This window comes from Amphiura filiformis, chromosome 2 (genome assembly GCF_039555335.1).
Source record: "Amphiura filiformis chromosome 2, Afil_fr2py, whole genome shotgun sequence".
NCBI lineage: Eukaryota > Metazoa > Echinodermata > Ophiuroidea > Amphilepidida > Amphiuridae > Amphiura > Amphiura filiformis.
In genome coordinates, this window is record NC_092629.1 from 38,436,772 (window position 1) to 38,460,973 (window position 24,202).

The 24,202-nt window shown below is 36.0% G+C and overlaps 1 protein-coding gene and 2 non-coding genes across 3 annotated transcripts in view; 2 read left to right on the forward strand and 1 right to left on the reverse strand.

The window, feature by feature from the left end:
• The window catches only part of LOC140146187 (uncharacterized), a 224,846-nt gene that overhangs the window by 41,734 nt on the left and 158,910 nt on the right, over positions 1-24,202 (forward strand). The gene's annotated exons all lie outside the window — the stretch shown is intronic.
• On the reverse strand, positions 9,644-9,855 carry LOC140146894 (small nucleolar RNA U3). Its single transcript, XR_011858340.1, has one exon. It is a non-coding gene; the product is annotated as a small nucleolar RNA U3 (small nucleolar RNA).
• Positions 10,892-11,114, forward strand: LOC140146892 (small nucleolar RNA U3). Its single transcript, XR_011858338.1, has one exon. It is a non-coding gene; the product is annotated as a small nucleolar RNA U3 (small nucleolar RNA).

Consider the following 24,202-nt stretch of genomic DNA (forward strand, 5'->3'; position numbering starts at 1 on the left):
AGATGCTAATCAACAACAATAATTTATAAGCTACCGGGGATGGACAATTACTTGGTGCTTGAATAAATGCGTCCTGCTACCACGAAATGAGCGTAAAGTCGCAACTTGGCAGTTTCGACACATCCTGGGTTAGTTAATGTTCTTTGTTTGCCGCGCACCTGTACAAGCCAGTCGGGTATGTCATTCAATAATGGCCCATTGTGCCGCCGAGCTCAAAGGACAAACATACATACTACTGGATTGAACAGGTGCGAAAGAAACAAAGAAAGAATACCAATGCAGAGGCCAGGGCTTCTCTAAACTACCAACTTGCGACTTTATGTTGATTTCGTGGTAGCAGGTCACATATATTATTGAGAACCACTTGAGCATCTTATTAGGGGGGGGGCTAGTATTTTACAAAATTACACTTATTATTTTTTTTACCCTCCTCAAAATATGTACCAACCCTAATAGATAATTAATCAAGAAAAAAGAAAAAAATTCGAAACTGCTAACCCCCCTGTACATACCCTCTGAAAGTTTCAAATTAAGGTTGCCGAATTCGGCAGACTTGCACTGCTTTTAACACAGGGAATTTCTAACTGACAGACATGCATTGCTATAACATAGGTTATCACTGATGAAATGATAATTTTAGTGTCCACATTATAGTTTGTTTACATTTTGAACAGTTTAGGTAATAAAATATGTAATTTTATAGGGGTGGGTGTCAATATTTCTGGAGGGGGGACATAATAGGCCTACGTGTATTTAATTTAAGTTCCTTAGGAAGTACTAAGTATGTAAAATTAATAAAATAATTATTGTTTTTCATATACAGTAATCCAACCTTTTTGTCAAGTAAGATATCTACTGCTACATTGAAATCATCAATGATTACATGATGTAATGTTGTTTCAAATAAAGTTTGTTGGGGGTGATTGTTGGCATTTTTTTATAATCCTTCAGCAGTCTAAAATATTTTTCGGCATAGGCCTAATGCATTATTAATGCAGAAGTATATCTTGAGTGTCATCAATTTCAATGCTTTCGATAGGCCTACTTGTCCTAATCTGCACTTGTACAGGGTCCACCTATATTTTTTGTACCAATTGTAACTCCTTAATCCTCCTAATATCAACTGCAATGTTTGAGTTCTCTTCGGCTTCCATGCTCTCCTTTTAAGTATCTCGATCCTGTTTCATGTTCAAACTTCCAATTATTTTTGGAATATCACGTGCGTTGTGCAATTATGCTGTACTCTTTGAAGGAGCCATGATCTGCACGGTTTTATATCAAGTCTGCTGATCTACATTTTAAATGTGAGGATGAGCTAGGATGAAACATATTTGAGTTGATTAGCCCTATTTGACCAAAGTTCATAGTTTATGAACCCAGCTTCTTTCTGCTGCTATGATATGGACTGGTGCCTATTCAAGTTTTGCAGTATTCATACTTGAAACGCATGATGATCATAATTGTCTTCTGCTCCCTGAATCCAACTATACCTCCTTTTTACCGGAGGAAACCATTGGCAAGCAGTAGTACATTAGGATCTCCGATTTGTATGACCACCTAAACAATAACTAAATAATACTCTAGTAAGTACAAAACTGCTGAATCAGCAGACTTAAGTCATGTAGACCTAAAGGTTAATAGAAAAGAGACCACCAGGCTCATTCAAAGAGAAGAGCCAATTGTACAACTTTATAGGCCTATAAGGTTTGGAACATGAAACAGCTAGGAGGACAAGGCATTGGAACTAAAGAGATCTCAAACATTGCAGTTGATTCTAGGAGAATTAAGGACTTAAACTCACTCAAAACTACGAATACACCCTTTACAAATACAGGTGGTGTAGACAAGAAACAAGATAATAAAGAACAGTAGCTAACAGTTAAACTGAAAATGCCAAAAACAAGTGATATTTTCCCCTAGACTGATGAAGCATTATAAGAAAAACCTGTCAGCAATCACTTATTCACCTTAAAACTTTATTTGAAATGTCACATCAAAGGCTGATGATGTAAAACATGATGATTTCAAAATAATGCAGTAGATGCTACTCGCCTTATAGGTTAGGTTGCTTTAGGCCAATATGTGAAAATATTACACAGCACCCCCCCGATTGACACCACCCTCCCTATACCACTATATAAAATAAAGTACATATTTTATAACCTATAAACTGCTCAAGTATGTGAACTAACAATTGTGGACTCTAAGATTACCATTTCATCAGCGATAACCTATGTTATAGCAATACAAGTGTGTAGGTCATTGAATTTCCTGTGTTAAAAGCAGTGCAAGTCTGCCGAATTCGGCAACCTTAATTTCAAACTTTCAGAGGGTATGTACAGGGGGGTTAGAACTTAAAAAAAAATTTTCATTGTTGTTTTCTTGTTTAGATAGGTCATCTACATATTTTAAGATGGGTAAAAAAAAAGTTGGTCCTAATGACCCCCCCTAATCTTATGAGGTATTGTGTTCATTCACCTGTGAATAATCGTATCCCTGGCTCACATCCAAGTGAGGAAACTAAAACGTCAGCTCTAGGGTGTCGTGATGACCATATGAGAAAACAGTAAAAACACAAACCAATTATGGAAACGTTTGAGCTTCTTTACTGCTAAATAAAATTGATGGTCTAGCATGATCCTAGGTGTTTTGGACAACATTTGTTTTAGACCGTATCCCAAAATTGAGCATTAACATTGACGTCACGGTTAGATTCCTATAATGTTTGAACTTTTACTTTAATACCTTTAGCTATAATGAGATAAGTCTGCGACCCTAAGTTTCCATAATTCCAGGGTTGACACCATCCTTAAAGGATTTAGCACATGAAAAGACTCACTAAATCCTTTTAAACCTTCAAATCCTAACACTTAAACCTAACACTAAACTTGTATTAGAACTTTTTAGATACTAAAAACTGTAACTCGATCAACAATCATTTGGCTTTATCAATTACGTGATATAATACCCTTCAACGCTTTATAGCTGAAATTGACCTCAGTTATCCGGGCCGAACTTCCTCCCCGTCTAGGGTACCTAAATCCCCTTCTTCCCGCCCGAGTTTTGCTCCTAGGACTGTCCTTAAACAACCCGCGCCCTAAATCCACCAGCCGTTCAATACGCACAATTTCAATGTATTAGTCTATATCACCGTTGACATATCTGTGGACATCGCTTAAAGTTCAGGAAAACTCGGCATCATTGCAGTACTTCCTATGACAGTTCTGGTAATTTGACCAATGCAGCGGATTATACATAGCAGACTATATATACTTAAACTTAAGCGTGTGATTATATATTAGAGATTGTGAAAGAAATGGCTAAAACTAAGAAGGTATGTACTGTTTACGTTCTCCAGTGTTGCGTCGAATTACAAGTAGACTATGTGACGTCACTATAAGAAGGTTGCACCAGTGACTATCGAAAAAATGTCGACAACTTCATAAATTTAGTTGCGAAGCCGCTGATTATAAACACTTTTAAGTTTCTATCTGTTTATTCATATAAGCAAGTTGAGATATTTTGTGGTTTTTTTATCAAATATAGTACGCATTATGGTCGATCTGTACTACAAAAAGGCATGTTACTTCGTGTGTTACATAAGGGAGGTTTAAGCAAGTACAATTCTACATCATGTAGCAGAAGTGTACTTATTAAAACACCAGCCCAACATCCATGTAATGGCAGGTGGCCTTGCTATCAGCCTAGTATTTGCAAAATTGCATCCAACTTGCTAAATGCTAGCTTGCAATACTCTGATCATGCTCTGATTAGGCTCCAGTGTAATGCATGATTAATGAGCCCAAGGCAAGGTGATAAAAGCAACAGAATCCGATCCTCCTTGTGGGTCACTTATCACGAAAAATAGCCCTTACTGCAATCCCAGAATTCGAGGGTCAAAGTTTATACAGTGGTCAAAATTAAAAGTATAGCTCATCAAATTCCAAAATATTCCTCTGGTCAAGAGGATTCAGAAAATATGTATAGTTTGAACTATCTACGAAATTATGAGCAAAAAGGTTGAAGGTCAAAAATGATGGCTCCACACTGCCCCACGGGTCAAAACAGAATATTTCCTGCGACTCAATAAAAGTAAGGTACACATTACATGTCTTATTGATAACGTTGGCGGCACATGATGGTGGCACCAATTGCCCCAAAATTTAGGATAATTTCTGATAATCGATTTCATACATGTATACATCAAAACCATGACAACCGGATCTATATGATTAATGATAATACACGAAGACCCAACCATTCCTGGAAAAGACCTATCCGAAGGCACAGCCTGAGTAAAATTCTCTTCCAGGAATGGCGCCGGTGTATATGAGGTATCCATGGTATCTGAGGGTATTATCCATTCGATTTTGATAAGTCTGAACTTCGCCCTTGAGCTTTATTTTTTAAGGGGGGGTCAATGATTTAGCTATTCAAAGTAATATAATTCGCTAACTTGAATGAAAGATATTTCCCAACTTTCGTAATCACCTCATACGGGGCTATATATCATAGTTTTGTCAGAAAATCACCATTATTCATTTCCGACTGCCACTTTTTTTCAAAAGCAATGTAATAAATATAACATCCATCATATCCATGCATTCTTCTTCCATACCTCTTTCAGTTTCGTTTTCGAGTTCATAAACTTGAAACGGCGGACTTATTTCGCGTAGAACTTACTGAAGAACAGAAATTTAGTAAGTTACAAGAATGTTAATGATTATGCATTAATAAATATGCATGAATGTTAATGATTGTGCATGCATTATCCCTCATATAGGACAAAATGTGACCGTCCACTTAACCAGCCGTAAAGTCTGCAAATTGTATTCTGAGTCACAGAATAATATGTGCATGAAGGTCGTATTCATCCTCAAGTTGGTGCTACATGTATCTCATTTTGCTAATGCCACTCAAACACCTTTCAAACCAATCAATAATCATATTGTTGAAGAGGATAAGCTTCTACCTATGTCTATAGAATTCTTAAATAGCTCTAGTCTTTGTTTGCTTTGGCTAAATCCTGTTCAAGTGGTGGGTTACAAAGCATTGTATTTTGTCTAAGTACGTATAACCAACAGTTAACCATGAGAAGATATTCCTAAACATCGTTGACCTGGAATAATTTGAAATGACCGCCAATTAGGACTGTTTGATATTTATTACCAGCAATGTGGAAAAAGAGACACATGTAGAACCGAATTAAGGTACAATTTCGTTGAAGGAGCAAAGTTCAACAAACCATTACCCGGCTTCTGAATATCGTTTGAAGTCAAAATACCATTTTAAAGCTTATGATATATATTTTCTAAACACGAAATAAAACACTGGGCCGACTTTATGGCTGGTTTGTGGTGGACGGTCACATATATAGCAGAAAATTCGTTTTAAACATGATAAAAGAATATGCATACCATGCATGAAATTGTATATCAGATGAATACAATAACCAAGATTTTCAATAGATGGTGTCATTGGCCCCTGAACATGTTGAAGCAAGACCTCTTATGTAACCTCTTGGTAGTTGTATTTTTAAACAAGTTCAAGGGCCACAAGTTGTGGATATGACATCATTTGAAACGTTACTGGAAATCTGTTTTGACATTTGACCTATATACGTTTATCATAAATTTGACTTTATAAAGCTTTATAACTAAGTATTGGTGTACAACAATGTGATAGGCTAATTGGTTATTTTCTATTCCTACTGATGAGATTAATAATCTGTGATATATTACATGCTGCAAGCATTTTTAAGTTTGTTTGTCATGGGGACATAAAGAAAATATAGAACAATCAAATTGTTAAGATTGTTTATCATGTTTATTGATTGTTGGGAGTGGCCTTTTATTTCAAGTTTCTGTTTTGTTGTCAGTGTTTTTGTTTTGTTTTTGTTTTTTTTGTTTTTTTGTTTTTTATTTGTTGTTGTTGTTGTTTTTTGCTCTTTTTCTATATATTTTCCGTGGATGCAAACATATATCCCCTTACGGACAAACCTAGGTAAACAAAAACATGTAGTTTTTGCAGTGCATGAATTCTCTGTTATTTCAATACACGTAACATAAGGCATGTGCGTTTGCATGTTGTGTACATAGTCTTTAGTTTGACTCAAACTATACAATTTCCGTATACTGCCAATTTATATGTTATAGGTCAAATCACGGGTGCAATCCCGGGTGCAAGCATCTTCTTTTTTGCTCAATATTCAAAGAACGGATGAAAGAAACTGAATGTTGATATTTACAAGAAGACAGATTACAAGGTGCATGATAGTGTTTGTTCCAAATGGTTTTAGGCTAGCTCCGAAGAGTAATCGCTCCAAATGTATTTTTATTCCGAATGGACTTTGATGAGACCAGTTATTTCGCCAAAGGTTCTTTCTTCCGACAGGTTGTTGTCTCCGAGGGTCATTACTAGTGTGTTATTGCTACGAAATGTTTTATCCCGAAATTTCACTCTTTTAATACGTTTATAGAAAGTACATTTTATGCCAAATAAAAACCATACTTTGGTTTAGTAATGGTAATGCCTGTATACAAAATCTCTAGTCGTGACGTAAAACGACTATGTCATGAATGCATGGTAGGCGTTAAGTGACGTAGGCCTACGTCATCTGGAAGAATGTTTTTTATAGTAGTATGCTCTGCAAATATAAAGTTTGCACTCTTATCAAGGATAGTTCCTTAAGGTATAATTATTATAGAGAGGTGGTTTGGCCTATGCTGGCTCTTTTGCATGCCATGCATATGGAGGAGCCCTGTAAGGGAACGTTCATAAATACCTTGGTGGAGGTAAAATACAACATTTTTGCGCGTTACGCGCGCACATTGTCACAATAAAAGCCCTTTTCATCCAGATCATGGGTGAAAATAGTGTAAAATACAAATATTCGTCCAGTAAAGCTTTTTTGAAGCTCGAGGACATGTACCGGTACAGTCCCTCTAAAAACAAAACCGGTATTATACATGTATTAATGTTTGTTAAGCAACTGCAATTGTTTTTCGCCTGTGTCCCCGAACATCCAATAGTGTTCAATAGTCTAACAAACCTGGAATAACACCTTGAACACTGCCGTTTATATTTGGAACATATTATGGTGTTCAAGAACTGTTACAAAAAAAGGTGTTTAAATAGTGTTCATTCTTTTAACATCAGGCGTCCAAATATTTTAAGAGTGTACAAACTATGGTTTACAATTATGACCGTGGTCACTATATGGACTGTATAAGCATGCATGCGTGACTCAATATTGTGAACGATATATAGGATATGCCATCATTATATAAGACCCTCTCATTGCCGGCTTTCTTCCGATTTTACCCATATATGGATAAAGTTTATCAGTTTCCGTGGTAACCGTACTAATGTCATCACGCATGGGTGATTCTCGTGTCATTCACGTTCTTTCTCGTTTCATTCACGTCTGCGAGGGAACAATTATAAATTATACCGGGTATAAATGCATGTACAAGCATATTATTTAGAGGTGTGAATAATAATGTGTAAGCCTACCCCCATCCCCCACCCCCGTGACTTATATGGGGTGACAAAATAGATCGCGAATTACTTCAATTTGGGAAAAAAAATCTTTTCAATTTGTAAGCGCTCTTTAGCAAAGTCATAGTTCATTGAATTTACAACCGTATGACAAAACAGGCGAAAATAGTAACTTTGGCAAGATTTGCAATTTAAAGAAAATTGGCAATTGCTCATTAAAATGAAGCTAGTATATGGACAAATAAATGCATGTGCTCTTTCATTTAAAGACATAAAATTTGAAAAATATTGTAAGGAACACTTGAGGTTTTGACTTTTAAAACAAACCTACATTAAATTGTGCTGGGATAGGTCGTTTTCAACAGATTTACCACATTCGCTTGCTATAAACATTGAATTGCGTTATCTGTTGACCTAATGAAAAAAGTGTTTTAGGGGGAAGCTTTCGTTCAATAAAAAAAAAAATTCTGATTGGATGAAGGGAACACTTGTGGGTCTTGACAAAAAACAATCACAGAAGCATATTTTCCACTAGATCTCACACAGCTCTTATGATGCTATGCACTCAACCGTGTAATATATCATAGACTGCGTAGTGGCTAGACTCACTGCGCTTGGAAATATCTGTGCTCGGGTGTATCGAGGTAGGTGGAAACTGTGCGTAGATGCATTTATAAGAGAATCATTTTTGTAGTCAAACCTTTTCATATGTTGAAAAATAACTATATGTATAACTAAACATTTCCATTTTTGCTTGACAAAACCAAGTGAATTTGTACTCACTACAATATTTCGTCCTTCACATCGGAGGACTTCATCAGGTATGACTGATAGCGATATGGTCATCTGATCCACTTTCCCGGGAAACTGGTTTACATTGTGTAACATTTCACACAATAATATTCACATGTTCACCAAATGTAGTAAATTTGGCGTCAGGAGCGTAGCAAGCGGGTGGACAACGGTTTTAGAATGACAAAATAATTATGTCAACATGTCTTATGGTTATCATCCGGGGGTTATCATTTGCGCAAATTTCGTTTAGTCATGTACTAAAGACAACGTGAACAAGGGCGTCAATCCGAAGTTGATCACCTGGAGACACATTTTGAAAGTTGTCTGAAGGGTGGACGAAGTCCAAGGGTGGTTCAGGGGCCCATGCAACAGCGAAAATGAAATAAGGGCTGATAGGAGATGTTAAAAGGACCCCGAACTGCTTCTTTGTCCGTGGCATGGCCCCTAGGCTCTTGCTACGCCCCTGTTTGGCGTTTATCGTTTTGTAACATTTTCCACCCTTCTGAGGAGGGTCACATCTCCTTCAATATTGTTTATGTGAAGGTATGTAGGCCTACACACTGTTAGACTAGGTCTAATTTGACTGATTTTCGATTAACTAAAATTTGTCATACAAGATTTTTTTTTATTCAAGAAAAATAATGCTGAAATGATGTATTTATATAATGCTAAAAGAACAGTAATATCATTCACATTATTATTTGTATCATTTCAACATATTTTCATGACTTATAAATATTCAATTTGTAAAGAATAAGAAATTGCATAACTTATGATGAATTTATTAGATAAATTGTGAAACTTAGGCTATAGGTTGAGGGGGTGTTTGTTCAGGCCTTTTTGGCCTTCTGAGCATCTCCTCATTCAAATGTGTATGTTTTGCTGTTATTGTATTGTTGTATTTTGAATGAAATAAAGATTGATTGATTATTAATTGATTACTTGAATGACTAATTAAATGATCAAAAATCAGATTTTCGACTTTATTTTGACCCTTTACATTAAAACTAAACCACATCTGTAATTAACATTCTTTTTAAGTCAATTTTTCACCAAATACTTTTAGAAAGATGTTGTTTTAGGATGTGCAATAAACAATTGAAACAGGTTTTTAACTCTGAGAAATCAACCTTTAAAATTGGATAATGTTGTTTTTGGACCACACTGTATAGCAATGCAGTTCATTTACTGGTAATAATATATACTACCACAAAGAAAACACCCACAACAACAATTTAAAAACTACATATACAACACGTTTGTGAAACAACAAAAACAAATAAGCAATACATCCGGAATTGTATAAGTCAATGAGGTCCATCTGTCTTATATTGTTAGTATTTTAAACGCCACTCTGAATGTGTCGGTTCCACACCTCCTCGTCCCCACTTATGAGGGAGGAGGAACGTTCATCAATGACAACAGACAAGACGCCCCAAATGGACAACATCTCATGTCCGCTTCGTGCTCAGAGAGGAACACTACGACTCATCATCGTGGTGTTGGATAGCCATCAAGTGTATTTGATAGCATGGTGACATATACTCTAAATATGATCATTGATAACTTGCTCCATTTTTCATCATATTTATGTATTTATTTTAGCTTCGAACTGGTACCGTAAATATTTTGTTCGCACTTGATTCACTCTACTTCACAGATTTCCATCAAACTCCAACCCAATGTCAAAAGATATCTATGCCACATGACTGGTGGGAGCAATACGTGGGGATGAATCTGCGTACATGTTTTTAGTGAGATATCCTCACATTATTAAATCTATGTTTTGAAGAAAATAATCCACATGGATTTCAAGTTCAGCTTGGTGCTAAAAACTCATCATGTGAACCAGTTTCGTAAACAGCGGGTGGACAAGGGGAACAGTGCCCCCTGACAGAAAATGAAAGAGAATATTGCCCGCCTACCAAAAAATGAAAATCGGGAGGGTATAGGAAAGAGCCCGTTTCCACCGGAAAGTCACCCCGATCATGGACCAAAATGAGTGTAAAAATGCACATTGTCCCAATAAAACTCTGTTTGGAAGCATAAAGACTTTATAGTTTTCATGTAGGCCTACAGTCTCTCTAAAAAACGGTATATTATGTATCCCATCGACAATACCGGGTCAAATTGATGCCTTTTTTTTTTTTTTTGTCTTTTCCCCCGAAATTGTTATTTTGCCCCCGACCAAGAAAGTTGTAAATAATGTTTTTCGTGCCACGCGAAATTGTGCTACAACATAAAAATAGTGAAAATATGGACAAAATTTGTTTCACAAATCCAAAAACAAATTGTTGAAAATATGAAAAGAAAAAAAAACCTCACCGAGGAGAAAAAAATGTCTCGCCGGGTGTTCTTCATCGAGGTGCTAACAAAAATTGCTTCAACGAGGTGCTAATATATTAAAGCATGACCTATACCGCCTGGATGATTGCAACAGTTTTGGGATGGCCCTCTATACGCTTTATCAACTTTTTACACTCAGTTGAAAGTGCAAAGTGCAACGCAGACTCAGAGCGAACGTCACGCGTCATATAACACCATAGATTCTATATTCTCGAGTACATTCATTCCATTTTACTGACAAATACAAGCTAAGACCGTACTTTTAAGGATCATTTCTAGAGTACGTGTCACCATGCTATCAAATACACTTGATGGCTATCCAACACCACGATGATGAGGTTGTAGTGTACCTCTCTGAGCGCGAAGCGGACATGAGATGTTGCTCTTCTGGGCATCTTGTCTCTTGTCATTGATGAACGTTCCTCCTCCCTCATAAGTGGGGACGAGGAGGAGAGGAACACATTCAGAGTGGCGTTTAAAATCACTATAAAAGACAGATTGCCTAAATCCACTAGCCTTAAGCAATGTCTAATGTATTGCTATTTTGATCTTGTTTCGCAAAAATGTTGTGAGCGCTATTTTTATTTTATTTTTGTTTTGTTTTGGTTTTTTAATTTTAATATTGGCAGTTGTGTACTTTTGTTTCTTTATGTACTTTTCACATTGTTGTTGAGGTGGTTTTCTTTGAGTTAGTATTATATTTATTGAGAGTTAATGAACAGTCATCATGCATTGCTATACTGCTCTGCGCCACCACAATATTTTACAATAGCAATTGAAGTCGTGCGCCACACATTATTGCAGAGCGAGCAAGCAACAACCTATAACGTGCCCTGTTCATCATGTTCCACAGTGTTCATGTTCGTATGAAATGAACAAACACTACTTGAATAATGTGCTTCATAGAAACACGGACATAAAAAGGTCAATGCATTACTTCAGTTTAACGCATAACACTGACATCATATCGACACAAGACTTACATATCACATTATTATATTAACTCATTTTACATTTGTTTAAATTGACCTATCTACATGTAGTCTGCATCCATGCTGTTCAAAATAGTTTCGCAATAAAATAAAATCTTACAAATCACCGACCAATGAATATTTGGCAAATTTATACTTAGTCAATCCTATTTTTTAGGTATATTGTCCAATTATTGTCATCAGAACTTAAAATTCCAGACTTTTTTTACACATTTAATGTAAAAAAAGTTACGAGGTATGCCAACGTGTCACGTCGTCTGCTTAGCAAAACGCAAAACACGACGCATACTGAGGGTTTACCAAACAAGAGATACGGGCTGTGTACTCAATCTTGCTATCATAGCCACTGTACGCCACACTGTTGCGGTGGCTCTTGGATATAATACACGGAATATATAACAGTGCTCTATCATGGGGATATAATCTATAGGATATTACTTTTCTTATATACTTCAAACCAATCCTTATACTTAAATTTTCGGATATATATATAGCTATATATATAGCTCCTATGCATATCCATAATGTCGATGATAGATAAGGTGAGTACTCGCTGTTTTCTTTTCTATTGAGAGAAACTTAAAAGTCAATGCTAAAAATTGAAGTCAGCGAGAGGTGACAGCGACACAGTGGGTAGTTTTAATAAAAAGGTTTCGACTCTATGCATGAATGGGTTTAAATAAGAAATAAACCGTGAACTTGTGAAAATATTTCTATTTTTAAATGTCAGTTGGACCCTGTTGTTAAACCTAGGCCTAGGGTATTTTAATATAGAATTATATAGCGAGTCAAAAATGGAGACTGGACTATGACCTGTGAAGAAGCTATAGTTTGTGATACTGCATTAAAACACATGTAGTGCTGGCAACTTGGGAAGTTAAATAGTTTAAAAATGTGTTGCATATACAACTGGAAGTTTGACATAGTCTTCAAACTCTTTGACATCATTGTGTAAATATTTGGAATAAGTTTAGGATTCATCGAATGTTCCATCGAAGCGTAGGGACATTACATGTGATACGCGTACATGACGCATATTGCCTATATTATTATACATTTTGCTTCCGTGTCGATTTATATGGTGTCGAGAAAAAACGTGTCGATGTTTTGACTGTGTCGATGTTGACTACACCTTGTCAATGTTAATTGAATTCTTTCTGTAGATGAAACTTTTTCGGAGTGGCATAAAAGGGGACTCTTCCTCTGCTGATATGGCTTCCAAAGGCGGGAACTCTAATGCTGCTAAAGGCGAAAAGTTCAGTAAGTCTTGATGACGTCATGTCATATTAAGCCGTACTCATCAATGATATCATTTGAATGTTTGTTTGTTTTCACTGTAAAGGTTTATCAGCTTGTTTACTGCTTTGTTTTCACTTTAACCCACCCACCCATGGATCCAATATAACCCATCAGCTCAGATTGCATTTTTTGCCACGTTGCGGGTACGGGCGATGGGAGACGCGATATTTGTCTATTGGTGTTTTTGTTTTTTTCTCGGAGGGGGAGGGTGTTTATTCGTTTGTTTGCTAACTTTTAATTATTCTTGTCAATTTCAACCCACCCATTCAACCACCCTGATAAGATTTACATGTATGCCTACACAGCAAAAACAAAATGTTAGTAGTACTCAATATATAGTAGATATCATGCCAGAACACTAGGTAAACAGTTGGGTAAACAATTACACAAATAATGCGACAGTAGGTTACATTTTATTCTATTCCACCATAGCTTCGTAACTTAAAAAAGATCTTAAACTTCGAAGTAAGACGACGTTAGACATGCTTTGAACAAGTTACAACAATAATAGGCTACATAGCTTCTCAACATACGGCACTTTTATAGGCCTATACATATAATATAAAATATCGAATTTATGCAGGTGTGCCGACCAAGCACTCTGTCACCTCACAAATTCAGAAAATTACACAAACTTGAATAACAAAAAGCACGATTTCTGCCTAAGATCAATGGGCTATTCCAGTTGGCTATTCCAGTTGATTTCCAAACACCCCCTGTGGAAGGCATGCTACTAACACAGGGATTGTAGATTTCGAATGGAATCACCCATTCATCAGGTATAACCCCCTTGAAACTCATGTCTTCCGGCCATGGCCATTTCAACGGGAATATCCCAATGGCAGTATGGGGTCAAAAGCAGTAGCTTCTTCTGTAAACTTTATCATGTTTAAGATATTAAATATGTTCATCTTCCACGGCAGCACAGTTCTTTAACTTCACTTGTTTGTACACTCATAAAATTAACTTTGAATACGTTTACTCTTGAGATATGATAGTTGAATAGTAATACTGAACTTCACCATAAGGTATGGTGTCACTGATATTTTAGTTCATAAGCATGATAAGGTTCAGCATGTTCAGGAAGTTCCTAGCTGTCGTGTTTTAATTTTAAATTAAGCAATGGAACGGGACTTCCTAGCAATATGACACATACATCAGTAACCATGGTAACGGCTGAGTTAAAGGCACTACAACATGATCCACGCAAAAGTGTTAAAAACTTTAAATATGAAATTGTCATTAGATTTTTAATGGCAAAAAGGACGAAAATGGCAGCATTTGCATGTTGATTCAATATTTATCATACAAGTGTCGAACTCCCCCAACATCATGAACATGGACAAGAATGTGACATTTTATCATTATGACTTTTTGTGGCGCCCTCTACGGAGGGGCCACATATAGGCATGTACTTTGTGAAATCTTCTAATTTCAGTCTTGCTAGATTTACTCCTTAATTGTTTTGCTAAAATTATGCCCAGCTCAGAAATAAAACCACAATATGCTAGGATTTTATTTTATTATTGTTTTCTGATATGCACGGGATAAAATGATGTGTATATATTCTTTGTTTAAAATACAAAATTAATGGACTTATAAAAACACCAAATAACCCGTGACCTTTGTATGGTTTAAACCAGTTTACCGCCTCTTAGAACCCGATAGACGGTGACATTTGACCATTCTAATTATGTATGTTTTGAACATGTTTGCACATGAACTAGTTGTTTACAGTGTGAAGAATCTACAACATGCTCATCTATCAGGGCACAGTTCTTTAACCCCAATACATTTGTGCATTCATTGAATGACCTTTGAAAATGTGAGTACAAAATCTCATACTTTGCAAATTAAGGTCAAATTTTGCACTATGATTGTTTAATTGAGGTTATTGATAATATAGTGATTGCACACAGTGCACCTAATCCTTAAACAAACACCAATTAATTATAGTTGACCAACACAACCACTGACCAAACATGAAATCACTAATGGTTTATGTGCTTGAATACAGCTCAGTATCTTTGTGGTGACTATCTCTGATAAAAAACAAAACATTAATTAACGAAAATCAACCCTGGTCAGCAGAGAAAGGAATAAATTTGGAAGACATGACTGTGTTGAAGGTCAGAAGTTTATTTGCAAAAATAATATTTATTGTAATATGCCTAACTGCTGGGATGGGTTCCTAGCAAGGTAAAGTGAAAGAAACCCCAATGGCTATTTTGTCTGTTTAAAATAGAGTTCTATGGCCGACTTAAAGTCATAATTATGACGTAATTTTGTTATTTATTAATTAATTTTTAGCAGAATTAATAACATAAAAATGGGCGGTGCCCGTTTCATGAAGAATAACGATCGATCTTACCCTTGATTTAACAGGCCTGTCAATTTCTTGGTATTGTTTGATATGAAAGGAGGGTATGATTGTTTTGTATTAGTTTAAGTATTTCCTAGCCTCTCTTAGCCACATGGTTGGCTACAAAAGACACAGAGTAGCCTATACCTTATAAACTGGCATGAGTGCGCCGACCCCAAGTTTTCAACATTTCAGGATTGTTTCTGGACGGAGGTCGGGTGAAAAACGAAATTACGTTTACATGACTTTGTCGAAATTCGTCGTGTGACAAGAATGAGTGTATAGATGACTAGGGGAAGCTTACTTATTTGTGTCTTCTAGTTATCCATCATATACCCTAGGCCCTGATAACGAAATTCAACAATATTCAATATCCAAAGCAATATCCTCACTACAACGGGCCCCAAAACAGAACTCCCACCCACATAATCGCAAATTGACACGAAAGCTTCATTCCATGAAGCATTTCTCTCGTATTTGATCATCTTCTACTCTTCCCTAAAAAAATCATTATAATACCAAATCTAATCACCATGGAATTCACCATATCCCGTCCAGCTCACATTGGGCGCCACATTCCTTTTTAAAGGAATTTTTATTTACCATAGGTTGTGAGCTTAGTCTTCTTACTTGCAAGCGTATGTTAGCACTGTTTAATTACAAAACTTTTTCCGGATTTAGGGAAACACCTTTTACAAATCTTTGTTAGTTTGTTTGGGTTTTTTCCACAAAATGCATGGTTCTATCGGGTTCTATTCTATTAGGCCAAGTAAAATAAAAAACATGTTTCACGTCCGGGTTTTTGAAAAAAAGGAGGAAGAGGGGGCTTTTTATTTTTTATCGCAAAATCGGTGTAAATACCCATAATTAGAGCTGTTTTAGCGTATACAATAATGCCTGGGAAAAGGAGGAGGCCTCTTTTTATTTGTTGTTCTGAGAGATAGGCCCCCTCTAACTATCACAAAACCTTCCAAAAGTGTTTCTTGTATATTATCAAGGCTATAGAAAGCATCTCTACTTCCTAGACATATTTTTTGAAAAGAAAAAAACTGAAAAAAAAAAATAAAAATAAAATTGAAGAAACCTCAAAAAAGGAAGCGGGAGGGGACGTGAAACATGTTTTATTTTTTATTTGGCCTTACGTGAATCAAAAAGGCTCGGCAAGCTTTGAACAATGATGTTAAGAGCTTTTTTGTTGTTTGTTGTTGTTGTTGTTGTTGTTGTTCAAACAGACGTTATTTGCAATCATGATGACCTCGTTTATTATAATTCACAAAATGGGCTATTCCATTTAAAATCCACGCTCCCCTGTGGAAGATTTAGCTAAAATCTTCCACAGAGGGAGTATGAGTTATGAATAGAATAGACAATTAGGTAACTTCAATTTGAAATACTCACTCCAGTTGTGGAAGATATATGTAAAGCCACAATACACGGGGAGTATGAGTTTCAAGATGGACTAATCTGACCAATTACATTTGAAAAACATACTCCCCCTGTGGAAGATATTTCCAAAATCTTCCAGAGGGGTAGTGTGGGTTTTAAATGGAATAGCCCAATACCACCAATAAAAGCCCAGAATTGATATAAAAATTAAAGTAAAGCTTATAAAAATACCGCAGCAAATTTGTTGACACGGGTAAATGATCTTACAGACTTATCAGTGCATGGATGTAGAATATTCGATATCGAATTGCATTCTGAATACGAAGTATGTCTTTCTGATATCAAATAATTTTCATTTTTTGAAATTCACGATATAAATACAAATTTTATGACAAATTATTAAAATTTGATATTTTTCACATTTTTGATATAACAGTCCTCGAAGTAAATTTTATAGATCTAATGATATATTCTTAAAGTGTATATATATAGCTGGGAGGAAAAGCCGACGAAAAATTGAAAATTTTGACCTTTCGTATTGAAGATATGGATTTTTTCCCCAAAAGACCCCATTTTTTTGGTGTTTGGGGGAAAAAATCCATACCTTCAATACGAAAGGTCCAAATTTTCAATTGATCGTCGGCTTTTCATCCCACCTACATACACTTTAAGTATAAATCATCAGATTTATAAAGTTTACTTCAAGTACTGTTAAATATCAAAAATGTCAATTTTTAATGATTTGCCATAAAATGTGTATTACATTGCGAATTTCAAGAAATAAAAATTATTTGATATCAGAAGGACATTCTTCGTATTCAGAATGCAATTCGATATGTCTGATGTGCTCTAATGTCCCACAATAAATACTCTCCAAACGTTCATACCCCAACCCTCAAGCGTATATTGCGCTGTACATTGACATTGAGATAAAAACATTGAAAACATCTCGACTAGGCCTACATTGAACAGTGTTAAAAATATTTGACCCGCTATAACATAATGAGCAAGAAGTCAACAAAACAATTTTTGAGATCCAACAGAAATCTTTAATTCCAAGCTTTAAAATCATATCGTACCAGTCACTTGAGCAATGATACTGGGATTTCACTGATTTGGTTGTAATTTTGTATAAAGTGTAAGAAAAGTACTACTGAATTCCCTTTCATTATTAAAAACATTGATAATTTGTCGCTTTCAATGTTGCCAATGTTAATAGATATTGAACATTAACATTCACAAGTCAATGACATTGCTACACCTTACTTAAGGGTAGACGAGGTATCGATTTTCATTATCTAAATCAATAATATTGAAAAATAACACTTTGATATTTTGCAAAAGTTCATTCTACAAATCCTACTTTAAAAACTTGCTTGAGTTATGTATACGTTTTACAAGTGTTGTTGTTCCAGCCCTCTTTACAGCATAACTCAAGAATCACAAGACTTAGAAAAGTATTATCTGTGGTATTTGAATTCTTCTATAATGTACACACTCTCTATGAAATGTCCAATGCAATTATTTTTTGCCAAAACTCACTACCATTTGCAAGATGCTGTGAGCTACCAACCCGCAACAGTTTAAAATAGTTGCTAACCTTAAGCGTAGGATTGATTATATCTAACAATGGATAGGATCTGTTGACACGACCCAACATCAGTGATAATTATGTTCACTATTCATTAAAGGAGGATTTCGTGATCCTAGCATCCTCTTTTTATGACATTTTTCAGTCTACAGATATCCACGAAAAAAGCTTATTTCCAAAATTTCAGTTGATTCCGATTTTGCGTTTGCGAGTTATGCATGATTATGTGTATTACACTGCTCCATAGACAATGTGTTGTAATTTCGTTCTGGTGCACCAGAACGAAATTCAAATTTAACGATATTTTTGCTAAACGAATTAATCTGCAAGAAATATTTGGTACATAAACATTATGTAGCCAGAGGTATCCAGTGGTGTAAAAATCTCAACTTTTTTGGGAAAAGTGGGGGATGAGGCTGTGGATCACAAAATGCCCCTTTAAATGCATATCTAATGTCGTGTTCACACGGTCATAAGTGACTTAAATCCGACCGTGTGAACACGACTTAAGATACATTATACAGCACAAGAATTCGTCACGGTTGATCACCCTGTCCCAGCTTGAAAAGCCATCGTATTATATGATCGCTATAGAATGGGTTGTCATCATTTTATAGTGACCTCTTTCTGTCAAAATGTGCAAATTAACAGCTCGTTACTTTTGAAGGTAAAATGGCACCGATTAAAGCTATAATATGCGATTTGCATAAAGAATATAGTCCTATTTAAATGTTAATTTTCACTGGTCACATTGTCCCCATTTGGCCAGTTTAGCTCTTGTGAAAGCTGCACTTTTTTCTTAATATAATAATTACAATGATTATAAATATAAAAATATGTATAAGCTACTGTATTTATATCAATATCATAGCAGGAATTGTGTGCGAAGTCTCAAAATTTGACCTAGATCCACATCCGTCGTTAAAGATTATCAACAAGGTGAAAAGTTCAAAAACCTTTGATGATTTTAACAACTTATCAAATTCAAAACTAGTAACATTATTTCACATCATCACATGGCTTCTGATGCGATGTGAAACACGATATATGCGATATAGGCCATATTCTGACTATAATTTATTAGGCCTAAGTGAAGCTTCAAAACTTGACTTGAAGTCACTGCAAACTTTGAGTTAGGGGCTGTGCAATAATTATCTGGGGAAAAGAGGGGCAATCTATTTTTAAAAGGGGAGTGGGGCAAGCAATTTTTGGCAGGTTGAAAGGCGGGCAAAAGATTTTTAAAGAAAACGCTTTAAAACATGCCATTTTGAAATCTGCCCATCCAGATGGCCCGGACAGATAATTATTGCACAGCCCAGACATCTTGGTGGGAGAAACGGTTTACTTTTTCGAGAGATGAGGCCGAAAAGAAATGTTTTAGTTCTCGTCCCTCTCTCCCCAATTACATGGATTTGTAAGATTTTTTTTATATAATGTGTTTTTTTTAAAAGATTTTTCAGACTTGAAAATAGGAAAACTGTATAGGCTTTATACATTAATAAGTTAATTAGAGAACAAGTTCAAGTTTTGCCAAGGCCCGGGTCAAAGCAACCAAACGCCGAGTCCAAAACTAGTTTGTTTCGCACTTTTCAGCTAGAAACCATTGAAACTGACAATCTGTCCAACCACTTTGCTAAATATAAGCGGCAAAGAGTCAAAGGTCGGACCACTGATGATTTTACCGACTTGCCACGTCAAAATACCAGGTCAAAATATTTAACCTGGTGTACTAAACCTAAAATATTGCAGATTTTCACAGAGTTTGGAACTTTTTTTCATGTACATGTATATAGTGGGGGTTTTAGTACATGTAGGCCTACATTTAACCACACTGCACAGAGTCTATGATCCAATCATCCAACCTATCCAACCTATCGAGAACAGGTTATTGGCGAGTTAAAAAATAGGTGAGTTAGAAAAAGGCGAATTAAAATGGCGAGTTACCCCCTGCAGTGTTTTCCGGAAAGTCCATGCGGCGAGTTGTGAATTTCCGGAAAGTCCATGCGGCGAGTTGTGAATTTCCAGAAAGTCCACGTGGCTAGTTGTGAAGTCCAAGATTTTGAACCAAAAATGCAGTTTTGGTCAAAATTCAAAAACTGATTATTTAAAAAAAATGATACCATTAATGTATTCTTTGACTCATGTCCGTTCCATAATTATACTTTACCATATAACTAGATATCGGCCTTGATTTTAAATATTGCAATCAATAGTTATTACAAATACCATTTGTGTGTGTAGTATGTCCTACTAGGTTTTGATGGTAAAAACAAAAGGATTTCAGTATCAGTAGAATGCACAGTGGCCGCCACTGATGTTGATGAAAATGTATTTGTATGATTTTTTATTTCAAGAGTAGTGAGATATGATTAGGTTTCTTTTATATTAGTGGCTGCTTGTTTATCACATTTTGTTTATATTTTTCATGGTAAATAAAATAGTTGAGTAATCAATCAATTGACTGATTATGTGTTGTGCCCCTTTATGTTGTGTTTAAAAATTTAAAAAGTTTTTTAAAAAGTGTTTAAAAAAGTTTTATGACTTCTATTTGTATAAATTTTTTGGATTTTATTTATACTAGAAGAAGAGGGTAGCCTTTTCACAGGCGACAGTAGCACTACCTCTATATATTAATTCCCAAGATCATTGCAAGCCCGAGAGAAATATATGATAAATGAGGACTCAAGCAAATTGGAAACTGATTTTGCTGATTTTGGACTAGCAGCTTTAAAAAAACCAGTACTTAAAAATACACTGTGACATTTTTAACTCACTGTTGGGACTTCATCATAGTGTTACGTAACTCGCCACCAGGACTTCATAGTGTTACTGTAACTCGCCACCGGGACTTTATAGTGTTGCTGTAACTCGCCATCGGGACTTCATAGTGTTACTGTAACTCGCCACTGGGACTTCATAGTGTTACTGTAACTCGCCACCGGGACTTCATAGTGTTACTGTAACTCGCCACTGGGACTTCATAATGTTACCCATGGGAATATCTAAAAATAGCCTGACTCTGTGGGGGGTAACTCGCCTTTTTAACTCGCCTTTACCTAACTCGCCCATATTGTAACTCGCCTAAAACATGCTCTCCAACCTATCCAACCGAAGTCAATTCATTTGGCACTTTTAGGGGCTGTGCATTAATTATGAGCCCTGGTGGGATGGTAAAATTGGGGGGGGCAAGCAATTTTGGCGAGCCGAGAGGGGGAGGGCAAGCGATTTTGGCACACATTCACGGGGCGCCTTTTAAATAAAACGCTCTGAGAAGACTTAAAAGGGCATTTTGTGATCCACACCATCACCCCCCCCACTTCTCAAAAAAAGTTGTGATTATTATATCACTGGAAAGCTCTGGTTTCATAATGTTTATGTACTAAAAATTTCATGCAGATTAATTCGTTTAGCAAAGATATCGTGAAATTTGAATTTCGTTCTGGTAAAAATTTATATGTGCCCTCGATACTCGATATTCTACCGATGCATCGCGATGTGTCGAAAGTTGGATCATCGGCTACACAGGCCCGTACGCAGGATTTTTTTTTGGGGGGGTGCTGATTTTGAAAAGGTGGACTTTTTTTCAAATGGGGTGGCGATTATGTGAAAAGTGGACTTTCTTTCCAAAATTAGGACCTTTTTTGACCAACAAAGCGTAAAAAACCTGATTTTTGTTTTAATTCTGAAATTTTGGGACTTTTTGTATACGGTACTTTTGCAAATATGGGGGTGGGGGTGCGGTCGCACCCCTGCACACCCTCCTCTGCGTACGGGCCTGAGGCTACATAAAATACAGGCGTTCAGTCATAGACCCTAGAAATTAGGCCCTACAGGGTTTATGGTTCATCAGTGTACCAACTTATATTTATCAGGGACCGTTCAATATTTACGCCAGGTGGGAGTGGGAGTTTTTTAAAGAGGAAATTGGATTTCCCCATAGGGGAGGTGGAGGCTTTTTTTAAAGGGGAAATGGGATCTTGAATGGGAATCTGAATTTTTTATTTGAACCATGAAGGGGGATGTTAGATTTACCCCCACACCTTAGCGTGAATACTGAACGGTCCCTTAACTCTCTCCACGCGGGTGTCGACCGCAAACGACAAGTTTCATTTTATTTTTAATTTAAAAATTTAAGAATTGTAAATTTTTATGACCATATTTGGAATCAACACGAAAAATGCATTAAAATGAGTACAAACAAGCCTAGTATTGGTTCAGTGGTTCTTGAGAAAATATTTCAAAACTTGCAGTTTTTATGTTGAAGCCTATAGCATGCAGAACAATAACCCACGTTATGTCTACGATACATGTACATCATTTGCTCAAATTGATTGGACAGATGCGTCTTGCAGAATTACTTCTACTTATTAGTTTTATCATTACACTATGAACCACTCATCCCAATGGCATAGTTCAATAACCTCAATTAAACAATCATAGTGCAAAATTTGACCTCAAGTTGCAGGGTATGAGTTTTTGTACCCAAATTTCATTCAATATGTACAAATGTATTGGGCTATTCCAGATAAAACATGCACCCCCCCCCCCCAATCATAGAGGGCAACGTAAATCCAGATTTTTTGGTGGTCTTTGGGGCTCGGAATTCCAGCCTATTCTTCTTATGCTGTTCCAAATTCCAGCTTTTTTTTGACAATTTTAAAAACCCTCTATAATACCCCTCTATGGATTTCCAGATTTTACATGCACTAAACAGGGCCGGAAATCCAGGTTTCTTCCTCAAGTATACTTTGGAATTTCAGACATTTTAGAAAAAAACTGTTGCAGGGGGGTGCATGTTTTATCTGGAATAGCCCATTGGAGTTAAAGAACTTTGCCCTGATTAGATGAGCATGTTGTGGATCCTGGTGTTAAAGTTATGAATGTTTATTATGATTATATTAATGTAATTTCATAAGCCAAGATAAAAAAAAACCTGAATCCAGTTGAATGGTTTTAAGAATTAATTGTATGATTAATACTGGATGAATAGCATCATTCACAAACGTACGTGAGGACATTTTATAATTTTCTTTAATTGTTATTTTAATTATTTCCTATACGGTATATCAGTATCGAATATCGTGATCAGCATAGTAGTAATTAATGCAAACAATATTATTTTTATCATTCGGTATTGAAGATATATAATATATACATATTTTTCCCAAAAGGCCTACAATTTTGAGGTCATATATACGAAAGGATAAAATTATTAAAATAATTTGCCATAAAATTAGTATTATAGCGCGAATTTCAAAAAATCAAAATTATTTGGTATTACTTAGAAGGACATTCCTCGTATATGTTCAGAATGCAATTTGGTGTTTCTGATGTGTTCTCAGGTCCCACGAAAAATATTGTGCAAACATTGCTATCCGATCCCTTAAGACCAAAATGCCCGTTGAAAATGTTAGGTACAAAAACTCATGCTCTATAAGCCACAGCTTGAGTTTTGATTGTTAAATAGAGCTAAGGGAGTGTTCATTAATACTTTGGTAGGGGGGGCTGGTCTAACTCAAATTTTTCGCTCGAAAACTTTTTGACCCCCCTCGATGGACCGCTAAACTTTTTTGACCCCTCTCTTTTGACAGACAAAACTTTTTGACCCCCCCCTTATTATCGTATAACAAACATTATACTTAATAGTGTTGTTTCCAGTGGTGTGGTATCTGGGTCACATGTCATTGAGGAAGGCAAATGTTTGAAACATTCCCGGTGGGACAATTGCGCATGAAATACAAGCACAATGAAATTTTCATTTTATACTTAGTTTAGATTTGTCCCAAATCAGGGTGTTTATCTGATTTTACAGGGATAAATGAAATAGAGGATTTATTTGGAGGTTCATAGGCACATCAGCATATAATTTGGATCCGTGGCTATTATGATAGTACAAATGCGCGCGAACCGCGCAAAAAATTTGGCCATATT